Genomic DNA, 20277 nt, shown 5'->3' with positions numbered 1-20277 from the left:
GAAACACATGAGGAGTGCGGTAGGAAACGGGGAAAATCTGTATCTATATAATTAGCACATAAATAACAAGATGGCCCCGGCCATGTTATGCAAGGCGCGCCCTCTATTGGCTTGAACTGGTGTGATTCCGGCAAATATTTTTGGCGGTATTCTCTTTTTCTTTATCAAATATCCTTTCGATTATGAACAAAATCAATTTAGTATGGCTTTGGTTTAATATAATCATTGACCTTAAAATAATTTTTTTAACAAAAACTGACCTTAAAATAAATTCTTTAACAAAAACTATTACAGTTGTTTTTATATTATACAAACCTTTTTTGAATGGGGGATTGTAAAAAAGATTAGGAGGGGAAACAAATAGGGGGAAGGCACTAAAAAGTGTTTCGTCACGTGGTGCAGCTGCTTTGAGCCTTTGAGCAGACGCTCCTTTAGTGTGACCTTTATTTATAAAAAATGAACATCAATGTAATGCAAACGTACTTCATATTGCACGCAGTAAAAGAAAAACTCACCTTCAGTTTTAAATTAAAACGTTTAATTATCTGCAGCGCCCAAATCCACAAAATAAAGTTTTCAGTTAGACCTTGTCCCACCAAAAAAAAAGATTGTGGGCGGAGGAGGGGGTGTAGTAGGACGTTTTAAATATGTCCAGCCTTCTTTTCAAAGTTATCTGGCAGTACTGAAAACACTTTCACGTGACCTCCTTCTTTTTTACAATCCCCTATTAGTATTCACAATAAAATCTTTCTTGTGCGGTTTGATAAACTTAATGATAGTTTCGACAAAGCACTTTCAACGGTTACTTTCAGTTACAATTTTTTATAAACAAACATGATAATTTGTAGATTAAATTATAAGCATTAGTATTCGCAACAAAATCGTTCTATTAACGTCTGATTGCTCAAATAACCCTTAATAATAAATTGGACCAGGCAGTTTGTAAGGCTCTTTTCACATACAATTTTTGAAAAACCAAAATTATTATTAGAAGTTTAAATTTGCCTGTAAGCATTCTTAATAATTTATTTAATAATCTGTTGATTTTAACTTAAAATAAGAGTAGTCAATTACTTACCATGACTAATCTTAATAGTTTCTTAAATAAATAAAATACGTTGACGTTGCAAAGCCACATAAGTATGGTTCTAAATGCTATTAATAAATTTAAATCTAATTCCGCGCGCGAAAAAAGGGCGGAAAGGCACCCACCCAGCCTGCCAGTAAGGGTCAGGCCAATAGTTTTGCAACTCGAAACGCAAAAGCAAAAACACAAATAAGTTCAAGTATCATTTTTTTTCCACTTGTTGATAAATAATATAAAATGCCAAAATTGTAAATTCAGTATTCAATCCACAATATATTTAGGTCTTTCAAATTAATTAGCTTTGTCAAAATGATAAATTTAGTACTTTCAGGCCCTTTCCAAGATTAAACATATCGCTTACACATGGCACTAAAAATCCTGTAACTAAACCAAATTACAGACCATTATGCTTACAACACATCTAAATGGGAAAGTTCAGAAGAGCCCTTGTGTTTCTACCAAGTAAACGTTACTATGTAAACGCAATTTTATTTCAAAACTGTATTTATTGGAAATATTACATATTTTGAAAAACAATGAAGAGTAGAAAAATCATGATTAAGAAACTAACTGAAAGGGTGGGGGAAAAGTATCACAATATCAGTTACTGTTGGTAAATAAAACAGGATTTACTTGAGATATAGTTTTAAATTATACTTAGTTGTCAAGGAGGTCCAAGAAGAAAAAAGATTCCTCGCAGCGGTACTCTACTTTTTCGATGACATTCTGAAGCTTCTTGCGAGGTAGACCTTACATTTTAATGCAATAATTTTTTATCAGTATCATTTGGTAACGAACGCAGAACGTTCTCATTATATGTGTTATTCAACTAATCAGGTTTCGCGAGACCTGCCCCTCTGCACGTTTAAAAATCTAAGAATATTGGTTCAAGAGGTCTTGGTTTTATAATCTATTACTCTCTAAAAGGCCTATTTTGGACAAGGATGGGGATGGGTTTCTTTCTTGGAAAATGGTTGTAAGTACTGAATTGTGGATTAAATACTGAATTTACAATTTTTACATTAGAAATACTGAACTTAAAATTTTTGCATTAGAAATTCATTTTTATTCAAATATTTACCCTATTTAATATAATAGAATAGATTGTAACACACCTCAGGATAAAATTTCAGGACATTTGGATCAGTAGATCCGAAGATATCATCAGTTTGGCCTTGGAAACAAATTTTTACACAAAAAAGCTTTAATCTTTCTTAGTATAATAAAACACATGGAAACACAAGTCTCACTACAATTTAAGGTCATTTAAATCAATAGGACAAAGGAAGGATCTGGCAAAAATGCCTACCTCCTCCCATAAAACTTAATGTTAATTTTCGGTTCCTTCGAATTTTCTTCAAAAGTCGCGCTTATACATGTAAATCGAACTCTTTGAACTGGGGGAGTAGTTATAAGGAAAAATAGGGGTGGAATACTCTGAGAGTCGGAATGAAGGCTGGTTATCTAAGTCAGATCTAGGCTCTATTTAGCGCCATCATGTCGGCCTAATTTTAATACATATGCCAAAGTAATTTTAAACTGTTTTGCTCATACATAAAATTTATAATTAAAAATCTAAATTTAATAGATAGTTAACAATGAATAATTATTTCTTCCAAATTGTTGCTAAAATAGTAGTGTACGTAGATGACGCTACAATAGGGAAAGGCCGGTAGGCTGCTAGGCATAGAAAAGCGTCTGCAATCTGCAAGGAAGTGAGTTCGAAGATAATTTTTTGCAAATTTTGAAATTTGGTTCATAACTGTTGCGTTTACGAATGGGATGATGATATTGATATTGTTTCTTGATGTCTAGATAGAGGTTTTCCTTCTGGTGAGAGAAACAAGTACATTTATTTCTAAACTCATTACTTAATGTGAAGTTGTAGTATTAGGTTTTCAATTATCATGTTAGCAATGCTTATTTTGATTACGTTTATAAAAATAATATTGAACTTTTTTTTCTTTAAGTTAGTGATCATAAGTGATGATTAGTAATTGATTACTCTTATTAGTTAAAATTAAGAGTTTATTAAATAAATTATCATTAACGTTTATAGGTAAATATAAACATGAAACGATATTTTGTCTTTGGAAAATATGTAACTGAAAAGAACCCAATTAAGAGTTAATTAAATAAATTATCATTATCGTTTTTAGGCAAATTTAAACTTGAAATGATAATTTTTCTTTGTCAAAATTTGTTACTGAAAAGTGAAAAGAACCTTAAAAAGTGCTTGTGCTTCGTAAAATTTATTATTAGGATTATTTGAGTAATCAAACGTTAATAGAAAGATTACATCAAATTATCATTTTTGTTTGTCCAACATTGTAACGCGCTTAAAGAGAAAAAATAAGTTTTTAGACTTTAGCTTATCTAATCCCAAAACCTAAATTCCCAAATTAAATGTACAGGTATGGTTAACCTCAAAAATGTGTCTGTCTAGAAGCACTTGCAAGTTAATTTAATTAACTTACAATATAAATATACAGGGTGTTTCTGAAAAGTCCATCACAAATTAAGGGGCGTGTTTATGGGACCAAACTGAGCGGAAAGTACCAAAGAACATGGGGTGTACAACATTTTGTTACGGAGATATGGCCTTCCAAACATTCGCCCCTAAAACAAGGAAATATCCAAAAATGAGGAGTAACACTTAAGACCGACTAACCAGCTTGTTTAAAATTACTAGACAATTTCAATAGCCTTTAATCGAACAATTGATTTCTACCTTTACTAATCAGAAGCGTATAAATGAGTAGAAGTATGCCTACGGTGGTAATGTAAAATTAATCCCAAGTGACATGATGTTTCAAGATCTTCCCAGCACCAAGTAAAATGGTTCTGATTGAAGGGACTTTTATTAGCACAGCGTAAACAACGTTATTTTCAGGAATTAGTCCAAATGTCCACGGGCGGCATTACAAAAACGAGGCAGTCTTTCGAATGATACTTGGACATGTTGGAAGATCCCTGGCTTGTTCCTGTTATCTCAAACCGTAAAAAGCTACGCAAATCTTCATCATCACGGACAACACTCTTGTACGTTAGGTATGACCTTGAGAAAACCTAAAAGGACATCTCGAATGTATTTGAAAAACCCATCTCCAATTAAGGGGCGTGTTGTTTGTTTCCAACAGAGTAAACTCGCCCAGAGAACAATTACAATGCAGAGCCACGTTTCGGCGTTAATGGCCCACAAAGGTGGTCCCAAACAAAAGAACAAACTTTAATTTGTTTCGTTCAGTAAGTGTTTCATGTGTCATAGATAAAACGCCATGATTAATGCACAAAGAAAATGTTATTGACAAGTTTTCGGACCGCGATGCTGAAATGTGGTGGTGCACCATCGTGCATGAACCACATTCTGTTTTTAAACCTAAGGGTACGTCTTCGAGTAGTTCTGGTAAATCGTCCCGTAAGAACTACAAGTAAGCCACACCGTTTAACCTGGGCTCTAGGAAATATGGCCCAATTAAATTGTCACCCACAATACTACACCACACGTTTAAGCTGAATTGTACTTTGTGAATTCTAACGCAAGTTGCGTGTGGTTTTTTCTTAATCAGCAAACCAATTGGCGGCTGCTTGTTTTTGGATCGTCCTCGAAAATAGTGAGAACTTCGCCTATTCTTAAAAAACAGAGCACTAAAACAGAGCACTATGTTTTTTAAGAAAGGAATAAAAGAGGTTTCACGTACATGTGTTTGTTTTATTAAACTCATAATTCAACGAAGTCTGTTACAATGCCTTTCTTCACAAATGCCGAATATGCGGATATGCACCTAATGTATGGACTAGCCGAGGGGAATGCCGCTGCAGCTGTACGCTTGTATCAGGAAAGATTTCCGCAGAGGCGACTACCAAATCGACTGACGTTCGAGGCTGTGGACAGACGTTTGAGGCAAGATGGACGAATCCAACCGGCTGGACCTCAACCTAGAGCGAGAGCCATCCCAGAGGCCGTAGAAGACGAAGTTCTCACCATTTTCGAGGACGAGCCTGAATCAAGTACCCGCCAAGTTGGTCGCCGATTAGGCGTAAACCACACGCTCGTGTGGAAAATCCTCAGAAGCCACCGGTTTCATCCTTTCCATGTTCAAAAAGTTCAAGGTTTGAATCCAGCGGACTACCCACGACGCACGGCGTTTTGTCAGTGGTTTCTGGCTAAAGTAAACGATATCGATTTCCCACGGGATTTGTTGGTTACTGACGAAGCTAACTTTTCACGGGATGGTATTATTAACTTACATAATAAACATCAATGGTCCCAGCTAAACCCCCACGCAACTTGCGTTAGAAGTCACCAAGTACAATTCAGTTTAAACGTGTGGTGTGGTATTGTGGGTGACAATTTAATTGGGCCATATTTCCTAGAGCCCAGGTTAAACGGTGTGGCTTACTTGCAGTTCTTACGGGACGATTTACCGGAACTACTCGAAGACGTACCCTTAGGTTTGGTAAACAGAATGTGGTTCATGCACGATGGTGCACCACCACATTTCAGCATCGCGGTCCGAAATTATCTTAACGCGACCTTCCCTTTGCGGTGGTTAGGTCGAGGTGGACCTGTGGAGTGGCCTGCTCGATCACCCGATCTGAACCCTTGTGATTTCTTTCTTTGGGGCCACCTGAAAGACTTAGTTTATCAGACTGAAGTGCCCGATGTTGAAGAGCTACGTCGACGAATAATTCACGGCTGTCAAACAATTCGCGAAACTCCAGGCATTTTTCAACGTGTAAGGGAATCATTTGTAAGACGTGCTAATGTGTGCCTTAACGCGGGTGGTGAACACTTTGAACAATTTTTGTAACTAGTTGCAATTAAATGTTAAAACTTGTCAATAAATTCATTTTCTTCGTGCATTAATCATGGCGTTTTATCTATGACACATGAAACACTTACTGAACGAAACAAATTAAAGTTTGTTCTTGTTTTTGGGACCACCTTTGTGGGCCATTAACGCCGAAACGTGGCTCTGCATTGTAATTGTTCTCTGGGCGAGTTTACTCTGTTGGAAACAAACAACACGCCCCTTAATTGGAGATGGGTTTTTCAAATACATTCGAGATGTCCTTTTAGGTTTTCTCAAGGTCATACCTAACGTACAAGAGTGTTGTCCGTGATGATGAAGATTTGCGTAGCTTTTTACGGTTTGAGATAACAGGAACAAGCCAGGGATCTTCCAACATGTCCAAGTATCATTCGAAAGACTGCCTCGTTTTTGTAATGCCGCCCGTGGACATTTGGACTAATTCCTGAAAATAACGTTGTTTACGCTGTGCTAATAAAAGTCCCTTCAATCAGAACCATTTTACTTGGTGCTGGGAAGATCTTGAAACATCATGTCACTTGGGATTAATTTTACATTACCACCGTAGGCATACTTCTACTCATTTATACGCTTCTGATTAGTAAAGGTAGAAATCAATTGTTCGATTAAAGGCTATTGAAATTGTCTAGTAATTTTAAACAAGCTGGTTAGTCGGTCTTAAGTGTTACTCCTCATTTTTGGATATTTCCTTGTTTTAGGGGCGAATGTTTGGAAGGCCATATCTCCGTAACAAAATGTTGTACACCCCATGTTCTTTGGTACTTTCCGCTCAGTTTGGTCCCATAAACACGCCCCTTAATTTGTGATGGACTTTTCAGAAACACCCTGTATATTTATTTAATTCGAACACTTACAGAGATGGTAATATCATAAACTTGCTTAGTTACAGAGGTTTCCCTGATACACTCTCCAGAGACTACGTTATTAATTTCTTTTGGCTTACAAATCAAATATCTCTTACTTTAAAAATGTGTTTAGTTTTTATTATATTTCAGACTTTCCGACGAGTACAATTCCTAAAATAATTTTGTAAACCTTCTAATGCTAAAAACGCGACGTATTTTATAATTGTAGCGCTACCCGTTTTAAACTGCCTATCTACCATTCGCGAATTTCCCGCCAAGAGATTTCAATTATCGGCATGTATAGTTGTATAGGCGCGCTACCATGGAAACGCGAGACTCGCCGCCTCGAACAAATTTCCCTCCTCCCTGCCCCAACTAAGCAAGACGTGAGAGGAACGTGCCGGCCGCCGACGTGAGAGAAAGGCTAGGTTTAAGCAACATAACTCGGGCTTGTTAATATGACTAGACGGCCGAGAGCGTAAAGGCGTCAATCCGTGGAGTGAAAGCTCTGTGCGATGGTGTGGGATTGAAACCCGGTCGAGGAGGAAAATAATTTCATAAAGAAAAATATTTTTTCCACGTTGCAGAGCCACCTAAGTGTGATACTGAGTACTTTTTAAAAAATTCTGTAATTCCGTACGGGAAAAAAGGGGGGAAATGGAGGGAAAAGGCGCGCCCAGCCGTAATCAAATAGTCGGACTAAACCTTTGCACCATCCGATAGATGGCGCAAAGCAAAAAGAAAATAAATTTAAAAATCAATATAAAAACCCCAAGAGATAAAACTAAACCATAAAATCTCATCTTTTCTACCAAGTCTCTATGGCAGCAGTGGTAGAGTGTCTTACTACTGTGTGAGCGACTCGGGTTCGATTCCCGGGTCTGACCTGAAAAAATTTTAATTAATATAAAATCTCTAACCGACCTCAGTTATCCCTATTGGTGAGTTGAGGTACTATAGAGTTCCTTTTAAGCTAAAATCTAACGATAACGAAGCGACAACCCCGGCCACTACTACTACTACTACGACGACGACGACGGCTCGGGTCAAACTAAGAGCTTCATCGTATACTACGATGTGACTAAAAAGTCACAAAGTTCGACAAAATCAATGGAAATACCTCAAAATCCAACGAAATCAAGGGAAATATCGCAAAATCTGTCAAAATCACGAGAAAAATTGCAAAATCCGACGAAATCACGGAAAAATCTCATAATTCGTTGGATTTAATCGAATTTTGATATCAAACGAAATCAAAAGAAATCGGACAATATTAAACGAAATTCGAAGAAATTACGCTGGATTTCGAAATCCCGTAAACTTTTTCAAAAACGTCCTAGCCCTCGATTTGTCATCTTCAAGTACAGGGTAATATTTTAACTCAATAAGAATATTATCAACTTTTTTTCTTGGTCGGATTAGAATTTCCTCTGATTTTTTTTGTTAGGCAACCCATAAATTGCTAAAATTCCAGTATACATAATGAGAATCGAATCAATCGACGTTATCAGGTGTAAGTGATACTGTGAGTCTGTGACCGACGTTGATGATGAAAATTTTCCGAAAGCTCCCTTTTATTTAGTATACATGGGGGTGGAAACGGCTTCCCTTCTAAAGTCTAGACGTGATGCAATTAGAGGAGTAGATAGTGTTTTAAAGGGTATTGACGTCATCATACATTAGATAAATATTCGATTAACAAACTCACTATTATTTCGCACTCGCAGGATTGCTAAGTAAAGAATTTGACGGAGCGTAATGAAAACGAGAAGTATAAATCAACTAATCTGGATGTGCGACACTGCACCCGTCAAATTGAGAACTTCGAGCACTCACGAAAATCACTCCGAAAACTAGCAAAAAGCACTCCGAACACACACCAAAAGCACTTTGGACACTCTTTTCTTGAAGCAAATTAGGCATTTACAAGTTCCCCGTATGTTATTCAAAATTCTGGAACTTTTTTTAGTTCTTAATTTAAAAACTAGATGTCGCGGAGCCTCCATCAAAGGTTTACACAATTGCGCTGTTCGTGACGAAAACTATAACTATATTTCGAAACCGGTGCATACTACCAGAAGTATATAATACTTCTCTTCCTGAGAAATAGGTTTGTGGGTTGATTGCTGAGGATTTCAGTTATAGAACTCACCCCATCTGAAGTTTGATGAGCAGTAGAGCAAACCAAAAGAGCGAGCCAGTGAAGAATCATGTTACATAACTAAAGTATTAAGAGAATACTGAGTGTCATCGTTCTTCTATTGTCCCCTTCTGATACTGCCAATTTTCTTTCTTTAAATGATGTAGCGCACAATCATGTGAATAATTAAAGAAGAAAGTATATATTTATTTTTATATTTAAGATAATCTTGTTTCTCATCTCTGAGTTAATATAGAAAAAGTAATGTAGTAGTGTATCTTTGTGTCTGTTTATGTGCGTCCGTGGTTACACTAATAGTTCGGTAATATTCCACTAGGAGAGGCAAAATTTTTTCCCCCAACTTGTTAACCCTCCATGGACTAAATTTACTATACTTCATATTTAATTCAATATTTTTTGTTAGTCTGAAATATAAAACTCGGCTTCGTCCTCTTATGAAACGAAGTTCAGAACCTCTATTTTCGATTATTTCAATTGATCCATATATGAATTTTGCACTTTGTTTCTAACAGTCAGTTTGGTTTCATTTTCCAATAATGTTTTTTACAGGAGAAATATCTTCTTGATACGTTTTGTCGGTAGTTTTTATTTAACGTTTGTTTTCACTTAATATTAACAGATACGATATAGTGACGACATATGATTGAAATATCATGCAACAAACATAAATTTTATCTTAAGAAATACTAGAGTAATTGCATTTACAATAATATCCGAAAGTCGAGGAACGGATAGACCTAACCAAATACCTACAACACCACCAACAGAACTGAAGAAATCTATAGCCTGTGAATTATAAAAATAAATATGTATCAAAACCATATAAGCTATATCTGTCTTCAAAAATCTTGGTCAAACAGTAACGAGCAAATTGCCTTTGAGAGCCTTTTGTTCAAAAAATAAATTAACTTCATAATAACCCGTTTTTAAAGGAATATGTTATAACAGTCGGTTTAAAGCTTTGTCTACATTAGGCTCCCGCTAGCGTGTTCGCACCTTCGACTATTTCATCTTCACAACAGATCACGAAACTATTTTTGCTAAACTGTTCAGATATTTGTTAATATTTGGCTTTTCCTATTTTGATAGTCGATGAAATTTAAGCACAGATCACGAAACTTTTTTCGCTATACTGTTCAGATATTTGTTAATATTTGGCTTTTCCTATTTTGATAGTCGATGAAATTTAAGCAATCATTACCATCTAAGTTATCCATATTTATTAATAGTGACTCGACGGAGTTTCTGAGCTGCAAGCTGCTTAATTCTGCCATTGTGAAAAAGTAACAAAAAGGAAACTAATGGACGGCGTCCACATCCACCCTTCCTCTCGACTGTGATTGGTGCTTTTCTCGCGAAGGCGCGAAACTCTTGGCCTTGTCGCAAGAAATTTGTAATTTCGCGAGGTGAGGACGCAGAGTAGCGAAAACCCAATGTGGACAGTAGTGCGATCTTGCAAACAAGCAAAGCGAAGCTGCGAACGCGCAAAATGTGTCAGTATGGGCAGGAGTGTTGCATGTGTCGCCATCATATTCACGAAGCAGACGATGCTAATCAAGGTCTTTGCCAATAACAGTTTTAGCTACGTCATTTGGAAAACGTTTTTGGGCGGTACTGTTCTTGTTCATTTCATGGGGTAGAATGAGTGATTGCGATCTCTATGTGAAATAATTTCTTTAAGTGTAAATATTTTTAGGGAATTCAATACGTCTTTTACAAAGGTTCGTAACTTTAATACGAAGGAAACGCAATTTAGCTTTTAATTAAAATCCAAACTATAAAAAACTCCCTGATTTTTAGATTTAAAACATCTTAAAAATTAGACTGAAAGTATTTCACTAAAGTTTAGCGAACCATAAAGCCCCTTTCGGCATCAGTTGAATAATATACAAGAAACCAGAGATACGGTAAGTAGGTCTAGGCGTATCTCTCTTTATTGTATCGAATTACCGTGGCTCGATTTAAAACGCCTTTAAACGGGTTAGGAAATTAGGGAAACTTTCTCCTGCTTGATAAAGACTTTGTTTTAATATATAAACTTTATGATATGCAATCTTAATTCTAGTTTCGAGAATAAAAATTCTTAAAAGGATAAATGGGGCGTTCTTTAAGATATGTACTAGATAAACGTAAATAATAGGTAATTAATAAAATATTGGGAAAATAAGGTGCATGAGCCTGCCTTAAAAGTTTTATTTAGAAACTTACTTCAATTAGGGGTCGATGCTTGAAAACTATAATGGTGTGGCCACGTAGCTCCTGATAAATGTCCATGAATCTTTCCCTATTCCTGCCATTGTAAGAAAGAGTTATTGAAATTTAATCATAGAATTTTACTAGAAAGGTACTAACATTAATTTTCCTGTTTGAACAACACTGTAGTCAAAATGCTCAACTCTGCAGTCCAATGGACATTTTGATTGACATCCTTCCTTAATATTTCTTTTATTGACTGAAAAGCAATTCGCTGCAAAAATATGGGTACATCATTTCTAAATCCTACATGCTAGCATTAATTTATATAAATACTAAGTGTAGATAATACGAAAAGTACTTTATATACACATCCATGATGCTAAAAACTATTAATCGATTACCACTTTCTCAAAAAAGAAAGCCAAGAAATTAAAAATCACAAAGAAACAACTGTTTAACTTTTAGCGTATTATTAGAGTCCAACCAGAATAGTGTCGAAATTTATTTTCGAGGAATTGCACCGAATAGAATTGAATCAAAATTTTAGCATCAAATAAAATATTATACACCAAATATTAGTATCGTGGGTACCAAAACTCGCATTTGGAATTGAGTCTATAATATTTTAAACGGAGGCGAAAGGAATGCTGTCGAAAATTATCCAATGCGACTAGTATCGAAAAGATTTGCAATTAACTAAAATTTCTTATTTAGTAATTTAATCTCCCAAATATTGGGCTGTATGCACAGTGAACCAAACACATGGATATCTGATTGAATGGTTGGTTAGTGTAGGTGCTGAGAGGAGAGTGTTTGCTTCTTTTTATAAGGCATCTACAGCCAAGGGCTGGAAACTGTGAACAAAGCGTATTTTTTGTTTTTATTTATCAACTCCTAGTTTCAGGCCTGAATTTGAAACTTGCAGCCGGCGACATAGTTAGAATTTTCAAATTTGGCCCTTTAGAAGAAACCTTTGTCCAACTCTACATTAAACCCATATTTAGAGTTACAGGGGAAACTGTCTCGAAGCGATTCATGCCACTTCCGAAGTTAATTTAGACTAAAACTTGTAATCAAGAATCTAGTTGAAAACCCGGATTTTTGAAGTTGCTTCGTGAACCAACTTAAAGCTGATTTCGAAGCTATATAGTTCCGAGTTTTTAGGGTATTTTTCATGGGATGAGACTATTTTAAAGGGTATTTTTGGATATATTAACGGAAATACTTATCACAAACCACAAATAGAAGCGTCTTAAATTGTGAACCGACGAAGTTGCACTCGCTTCGAACTGGCAACCAATCAAATCAACACAACACTCTTATTTCACACTTGCCTTTTTGGGTTTCGTTGCAAGCCAAGTATCCGCTTATGAAAGGAGTCGGCGAAGGTATACATCCACATTTTTCATTAAGTTTGCCCCACAGGCAATAGTAAAAACATGTCTTAAATTAAAACAAGTGTATTAATGTGTAAATAGTTTCATTACAACGAACGTGATCACGGTAAATCAACATAGAATCATTTAGACAGAAAATAAAATGAAGTAATATTAAAGCCTATAACATTTCGTGTAATCGCGCTAAATCTTGCGCATTTGGTCAAGTTGATGGCACTATGGATATGTATAAATTCAATGCAGTATTTATACTGGCTTACCCTGTAACGCATGTTCCTGAATAGCAACCGCGGTTCCAAAAATAGCGGTGTAAATAAAACTGCTTTGTTAGAAATAGCGGTTGTTGTTTTGTTATATAACCACTCCTAACCTAAACTTAATTCACCTAGTAGAATTGGGGATCAAATAATCTAACCTAACCTTATCTCACGTAGTAATATCCGGGTTCAAATAACCAAACCTTGCTTGACCTATTACTTTTGTAGTTTCAAACCTGACTTGACCTATGCGGCTTCAAATAATCACACCTAACCTATTACTATGCGGGTTCAAATAACCACACCTAACCTAAATGATATAAAAGAATAATTCTAATTGGAGTTCAACATAACATTACCTGACGTTATTTGGGTTCAAATAACCACACCTAACCTAAATGATATAAAAGAATAATTCTAATTGGAGTTCAACATAACATTACCTGACGTAATTTGGGTTCAAATAAACAACCTGTCCTAATTGGGGTTCAAATAAACAACCTGTCCTAATTGGGGTTCAAATAAACAAACTGTCCTAATTGGGGTTCAAAACTTCAAATGAATCAACATAACCCTATACCGGACATAAATATGGTTCAAATAACAAAACCTGACCATAGGGTCCTATTACTGACCTATTACTTTTGACTTCAAATAGCCCAACCTATTCTGATCTAATGTAACTTGAGTATTATTATTATTAATATTTTTGTACAAATAGCTCAACCTAAACTGACCTACAATTTTTTTGAGTTCAAATAACACAACCTAATCCTACTGCCATAATATATTGGGGTTGCTAATTGGGTCATAACCCTAAAAGACGTCCGACTCTGAACCATGACACTACGATTTTTACCTATAATAATTATATAGTAACGCTATAGTGATATATGATGTAGCTCACATCATCACATGAGTATTTTTCATATCCCGGCTGTGCCACTGTTTAGAGAATTGCAGTAACGGGTAAACTGCGATTTCGGGAAACCGCTATTAGGGACAGTGTTTGTGAGAACCGCTATTATGCGGTCCGCTCATATGCGGCCATACCTAATTATACATTTCGTGCCACCAATTAGTATAGGTGGCGCTATTTTTTACAGACTTGGTGTAGTCTTGAAACATCTCTAAAATAACCTGGCTTTTGCTCTTACTCAGAGTTGACGGTGGATCTCCTTGGTCAACTCCTTGCCTAACCGAAAATCATGCAAACGTAATAGAAAGAAGGCAATACCACAATTACATTAGCACTGACGGCTTTGAATTGACTCCTTTTTTGGTACATTTTTCTGTAGTTCAAGCATTTTGTTTTATAGGGGGCTTCAAGAGAGTATATGACTGACTGGAAAAACATTTTCTGAGTTTTTCAAGCAGAAATTCCAATATTGAGACGTGTAGGCACCTTTTGGAAAACTATTTTGTAGACATTACCAAATGTCAGATAGAAGGATCTTATGTTTCTATTGGGCACTATGTAGGCGCTGTGCACAAATATATCAACTCCGTATTCATCATTATCAGAAGTGAAAATTGGCATTTTAACTCCAATCATAAATTCTGCAAATGTACCAAGGAAATATTAGTTAGGAAGATGAACAATCATGTATCGTTCGACTACCTGTGTAGTTCATTAAAATATTTAACTGAACACCCCACATCACACTAATAACAACGCAAGGCTCGTGTCCTGAAGATACCCATGAGCTTTAATGATGTGTAAACCAGGTAATACACTTATTTACACATTTAAAATCGTAATTTACCTTCTACACTGATTTATGGGAATACTTGTTCTATTTTCAACGGTAATGAACTGGCAGTCGTATAAAACGTCTAAGTAGTTTTCTCGATTACTCATGAACGAGAGAGCGTCATCCCCTCTTGGTGAATTCTTTCGAATATATGTATTGAATGAAGATATAAGTTAATCTAATGAATATAATTGTATCACCTTCATTTTGCAAAACCCCTCGTTCTTTCCGCAGAAATATTTGAACAAAATTCTGTAAAAAGAGGCTCAATGTCAAAGAAATTATGCAAATTTGAATACTTTAAAATATACATTCTTCACACTCGAGCTTATATACTGAAGATCACTTTTAGACCATAATATTTTTTGGTATAAATTAGAAGCTTCCCTTAAAAAAAAGAACACGTGAACATTCTGAGCCTATTTGAACTTGATGGTATACAGAATATTCGGTGTGTGACGTTTCGGTGTCTGTACCATTTAAGTGTTCATATAACGGGAAAGTAATTTCCAAGAACACATAAATTTACATTTTCTGTATAGTTTTTGAGAAATAAATATTATTATTATTATTATTAAAAAAGGTGTATTTTAATGTTTCATTTCGGTTGATTTGAAAATTTAATTAGAATGGATTAGATTTAAATCATTAGGCAATTGCAGGTTCATTTTATAATAGTCTGATCTATCATAATAGTGAAATGAAATTACTATCAAACCCTTAAAATATTTAAATTTTGGTTATATTTGGTTTCACTTCGTACTTTTTGAACAGTTTAGACACCAAAACATTTGCTAGTAAAGCCATTAAAATACTGAAAGCGAGAGCATCCAAACGTTTAAAGAAAATAAATTCCCTAGATTCTAACAGTAAAATGCAAACGACAAAATTAAAAACGAAAAGTGATATTTAAGAAAATTTGGTACATTAACGACATAAGTACCTGGTTTTCGATACCATTATGAAAAATAAAAAATTTGCCAAAAAAGTACGAACATGGGATTGAAGCATATAGTTGTGGCTGGAATTTTTGGGGTCCTTTGAACGAGAACATCCGCATCCACTGCCGTTTCGTATGAAAAGTAGACAACGAAAAATTCAACCAACTGATAAACGCACAAGATTGTACACAGAATCGAAACCACAAGCTTAATTCGAAATCGGTTACGATACAACATTTTCCGTTTCGTTTGAGTTTTAACTTTGTAAGGTAGAAGCATTAACATTAAAATTATCGAAACACCTAGAGCTGACATTTATAATTGTATTTCCAGTATTATTAAATAGTATCAATTATTTTATTCTATTCGATCACAACATGGACTGTGTCAGTTGTTTCTCTATATTTATTTTAATATAAAATAACACGCCACACCTCGGTTGCGACAGAGCCATAATTGAGAAAAAAGCAGCTATCTACAATTATACTGTGTATGTCTTTCTTTTTCCATCGATTGGACCATTGTGGGTGTGTGTTGACCATTTGCGTGGTTCACAGCGAAAGGAAATATCTTACTAGATATACCTCGGTCGATTGAATTTTAAATGCATGGAAGTCTTTATCTAGAAAAATATGTCAGGTTATTGATTGATTTGAGTGCGTTAAAGTATGTCACTGTAGTTTTTATTTTAAAAAATGTTTTGCTACGTTATTCTTGTCAAGAACCCATATAAGAACCTAAGAACGTTGAAATTGCGCTCAACGTTGTTCCCCCTCAATTCCTTCGCACATCAGCGTGATGTAATTAAGCAACAATAAAAGGATATATTAATTTATCATGTAACACGTGCTCAGATTAAGTCACATGAATTATAGTTCGTATTTACAGTACCAACAAGAAGCATTGACAAAAACACATGAAACGGCGAAATTAACAAAAGAAAATTTAGTATTAATAGAGTCTATGCTATTTGAGCCGCTTGAAAATTCAATTCATTTTTTTATTTTTAAATTTTATACACCTAAAAGCTCCCGTCGCAATACATAAATATTCGATTCATTTGTGAAAAAAGTCTTTTCGTAATTTAAATTTAAGTTGTGGGTTGGAAATTTACTTCTTACAAGATACTGAGGAAATATTAGAAATATTCGCAATTAAATACAGTTTATTAAACAAAGAACCTCATTTTTACTCTAAGATATAAAACCGCAACCACATTAGTTAGAAGACTGGAGAGTTTTGGCAATGAAAGACCTAGCCATATTCCTAGAAAACCACCTATTGAGCTGAAGAAGTCTATAACCTGGAGCATTAATTATTGAACAGTGCGAAAGACACTTTAGTTTTTCATGTCCAAAAATGTATAGATTATACATATTAACACCACTTACTTTATACTGAGGCCTATGCTTAAAAACAATTAAATTTTGACCACGTAGTTCTTCGGATATATTCAAATACCTTTCTTCTGACCTACGATAATGAGAATATGTAATCTTATATATATTTTAGAAAGTGGTATGTTTGTTCGTTCTTTATGCACAGTCTCAATTCGTTATCAATTTTATTTTTCACCAAACTGAAGGTTTTATTTTAGAAGTAGATAACATTTTAGAGTTATGATTAGCCCCTTAATAAATATGGTTTATATGAAATTGAATGTTTTGAAAATTTGGTTTTAAAAAAACAACATCATTAGGGTGGCCCTGAAGACATTAAGTGTTTTGTGTCTACATAGACATGACACCCTTAAAACATTAGGTCAACGCCGCGTAGCTAAGTTAATAGACAGATATAGTGCAGGCCAAATAGAATTCAACATAAGGAACTGTGGGATTTTTTTTAATATAAATTCATTGGTTTTATGGTATTTTTCTTTCAGGAATATATTTTGCGAGCTATATTACCTAGAACGACAGCATTTGTTCTTTTCTTCTCCATTCACATTACAATTCACTGAACTATCCGGACATCAAAATTACTACACCCAACTATTTCAAGAATAATTATTTGGCACCTCTCCAATTATTTACTGTCAAAATATGAAACAATCTAAATTGTAGAGTTCAATTTCTATGTTCGGTTCGGTGGTCAACAAGTTACTTGACCATGGCTATTACATACAGTCGTTCTCTCCGAGACAATTGGGCGCAGGACAATTTGGAGGACTGAAAAATAAGTGTCCGACAGTTGGGAGAATTTAAAATGGGTGAGTGACAATTGGAAGGCAATCGAACCGTCAGAGCGGAATTGAAAATTTATTTTTCAAAAAGTTCATATATCTGATAAAACCATAAAAGTTTAGCGAAAGACAAAACCTAGCCTAGCTGAACTAAACCAAACCTAACCTGATCTCACAATACATAAATTTTGAGCATCCAATTTTTGTGGCTTTTAAGAAGTATGTATTTTTACAAAGTAAACTTTTAATCATACAATTGACAGTCGGTTTCATCGCCACCCATTTGTTGTTCACCCATTTTTAAATTCTCCCAATTTTCAGTCCACCTAATAGTCGCGCTACAAACTGGCGGAAACCCAGTCGTCGTCATCCAAATGTCTTTCACCAAATTGTCTTGCTCCCAATAGGTGCGCATTGGGTTTCGTTACATTTCAAGTGATTAAGATCAAAAATATTGCGAAATACGGTGTGTTGGTGTTCTTAGAATAATCGTAAAATTTTGCGAAATGTTGCGAACATAAAGCATTCTCGCGCAATGTTTCATTTAGTTTTGTAGCATCGAGTACTCAACATAATATTTTTCCCATTAATTAAGCGCTGCCGTGTGATAGAAAACGGACACTGTAATGTCTTTCTCCTCGAACCGATATTTTGCAAGCTATAAATAATTTTTTCGTAATAAGAAGGGAGGCCAAAAAAGGAAACAAACCCTAGGAAATTTTAACATTTTTGAAAGTAGAGCAGCCCAGGGAACGCCATAAGCATTGTAGTGCCAATTATATTCGGGGTATGGAGTAACATTTAGATTTCGAAGTGTATAAGAAGTATCGTACAATATGCCAATTTTTGAAGTATATTTGGAGTATCGTTTAATATTTAAATCTGGGATAATAGACAGAAGATCACATATTATCTAAGTTAGTGTATCATGTAATAATACCTAGTCGTGTATTTGTAACCTTTCAAAAACCAACGACCTCGTAATAAGTTCGTATTTTTGAAGAATCTTTTGTAAGTTCAAAAAGAACACAGAGGGAGAGTGGAAAGTGGGGCAGAACTTGTTGGCCTTTTATGGCGCATCCTGAACGTTTCAGAACAGTGTCCGCTTATGACGTCATACACGTTGATAAAGTGTAGGTGGTGCGATGTTAAACCAATCAAAATAAATGAAGCCGGAAACTCTCGTATCTCTAGTTTTATTTAGGGGCAATAAAGTGATTTACGCTTATGAAGAAGTGGAGCTTGCACTTCTCATATGTATTCTCTTTGGTACTAGGTATCTTTAATATGCTAGTCATTACCCTCTCGATTCAAAGGCTGCACTCACATTTTATAGCTAATTATATTGAAGTTTAAAAAAATATTCCTTACTTGCGAAATCCATTCGTTTCAACAATGATGTAGTCAATATATTCTTCTCTGGAAAATGATAAATTTTGTTTTTAGAAAAGCACTTTATAAATGGAATTAAATATTTCAAATACCTGCATGACACGGGACAGCGACTATGACACTCATTTTTAAAAGAGTTGATATTGTTCTTTATGAAACAATATTCTAGAACGCAAATGTTACGGTGTGAAGAAACACTATCGTAACCTCTTTTTTAGCATCTTACACAAACCTTTTTGAGTTTTGTTGCAGGTCGTATAATTGGCAATTAATGGTAGAGGAGAAGGTATGCACCCGCAAGTTTGGTTGAAGTTTGTCCATAAGCAATCATAGTAACAAGTCTAAGTTAAATCAACGTTAAAACTCTCCATGAAATATTCAGGTCTAAAATTTTGTATTTGTACCTCTGAACTAATGGCGCTAAAGTCCCCATTCATCTTATGCAATTCTTGGTACTCAAAGCAGTTAGTTGCATAGGGAGGTTCTAGTGCTTGAACAACTGTCTGAAAATTTAATAACCATTTTTAGACATCGGCTTTTTTCCTCTTGTTTGATTTACAGAAAATAATTATCCTGTTTAGACTTGTTGCTCGAGTGTTATACAGTTTTTAAAGTAAAAAAAAGGTGCTTATACGGGGTTAAACATAAAAGTAAAATTTAAAATAGAACGTATTTAACAGGTTTAATGGCTAAGGGTTCTTGTGGTGATCCAACATTGAGGAACTCAACCGAACCACTTCCAAAACCTTCAAATAGTGTTAATGATATTAACCATGCATAAAAAAAACTATTCTCAAAAATGTATAAGTTTAGATTTTCAGTATGATCATTCTCATTGAATGCTTTTTCTATTGTGATAACTAAAAATCACGTTGATCTATTTTGATCGCAAATACTGTATAGCATAAGAAAATGAAAAATAAAAACCATTTAAAATATTTTAAAATGTGAAAAGGTTTTTATTTTTCAGAAGGCTATCAGAATCGTAGTATAATGACTGTGTACTACTAAAAGTGTATTGGTTATCAGAATCCTAGTATTATGATTTTCTGCCTCGTTGCGTACTACTAAAAGTGTATTCTAGGAGAGCGGTCGCTCTCTTAGATAAGACTTGATACTGCCTCTAATGCTAAAGGAGGGTTCTTTGATTGGCCGTAACCTTTTTCGCATTGTGTTTGCTGCTTTGAAATTTTGCCAGTGAACTAAAATTTGGGCCCTAATTTTGTGGTT

The sequence above is a fragment of the Phalangium opilio genome, unplaced genomic scaffold (assembly GCF_054372755.1).
Source record: "Phalangium opilio isolate 3A_F unplaced genomic scaffold, DU_Popi_V2 ptg000209l_1, whole genome shotgun sequence".
Taxonomy (NCBI): Eukaryota; Metazoa; Arthropoda; class Arachnida; order Opiliones; family Phalangiidae; genus Phalangium; species Phalangium opilio.
This window is presented reverse-complemented; position numbering follows the sequence as displayed.